This window comes from Macrotis lagotis, chromosome 1 (genome assembly GCF_037893015.1).
Source record: "Macrotis lagotis isolate mMagLag1 chromosome 1, bilby.v1.9.chrom.fasta, whole genome shotgun sequence".
Taxonomy (NCBI): domain Eukaryota; kingdom Metazoa; phylum Chordata; class Mammalia; order Peramelemorphia; family Peramelidae; genus Macrotis; species Macrotis lagotis.
The window spans coordinates 253,572,874-253,574,025 of record NC_133658.1 but is presented as its reverse complement, the minus strand read 5'-3'; the positions used below and the strand labels follow the sequence as shown (position 1 = coordinate 253,574,025).

The window sequence follows — 1,152 nt, the reverse complement described above, 5'->3', positions numbered from 1 at the left end:
GGAGATTCACAAGTGTTACAAAGGTTTTGGACTTTTTCAATGTATCAAACAGTTATGTTGGGTTTTTTCTTTATAAAAAGTGCTATTTTCATGTGGAATGGTTCTTGGCAGGGGAAGAGTAAAGAAAACTTGCAATAACTATAGTGTCAGAAGAAACAGAAAATAGATATGAAAACTTAACAAAAACAAAACAAGAGACATACAGAAAATGTTCATAAGCAAAGGTAGTGGGAGGATGAATACAAATTTATATCACAAATTCCATCATAAGAATAATCTCAGGAGTACTAAAACTCAGAGTGAGTTGAAGTTTGTGAGAAACCCAAGGTCAACACAAAGTATTGTTGTTTTGTTGTTTTGTTTTTCTAGCTTTGTTGGCTGAAAGAAGAGGCTGGAAGAAGGTGTAAGACTAGAAGAGAAGGGATAGTAGTAAGGAATGGTACAGAGAAGGTGAAGCTACACTACTTATGATTATTGAAAACAGTAGCCTTCAAAGTGGGAACAGATTTTCACTGGAGGCATGGCATCAACCCAAGGAATGAGTGGGTGATCTGGCTTTAAGAAGTCTATCATTGATTGGTTGACAGTTGAGAACCAAAGGGGATAATGAGAGTCAACTTAAATTTTCAGAACGAGCTTTTACACATCAGAAATCAAATACTACAAAACAAGATTTGATTTATTATTTTGGTTATTGTCTATTCTTTAAAAAGTGATAGACTGTGGTGCTTGCTTTGGCAGCACATATACGAAAATTGGAATGATACAGAGAAGATAACATGGCCCCTGTGCAAGGATGACATGCAAATTCATGAAGCATTCCATATTTTTTCTTATAAAACATCTAACCTTTCGAGTATGAAAAGGGGAAAAGGGGATGGAGGAATGGAGAAAGGGAAGGGGGAGTGGGGGGAAAAGGGGGAAATAACAAAAGGAAGGGAAGGGAAAAGGGAAAAAGGGAAAGGGGAGGGTGTGATATAGGAGGGCAAACACACCGAAGGGGGTGGTATTCAGAAACAAAATACTGGGGAATATGGATAAAGTGGGGGAAAGGGGGAAAAATACAAACAGAGGGGAAGATAGCATGGAGGGCAATAAAGAATTAGTAATCACAACTATGAATGTGAATGGGATGAACTCTCCCTTAAAATG

At 37.6% G+C, this 1,152-nt stretch overlaps 1 non-coding gene across 1 annotated transcript; it reads left to right on the top strand.

Annotated features, from left to right (window-relative positions):
* Positions 1–725: 725 nt before the first annotated feature.
* Positions 726–831, top strand: LOC141510413 (U6 spliceosomal RNA). Its single transcript, XR_012474906.1, has one exon. It is a non-coding gene; the product is annotated as a U6 spliceosomal RNA (small nuclear RNA).
* The last annotated feature ends 321 nt before the right edge of the window (positions 832–1,152 follow it).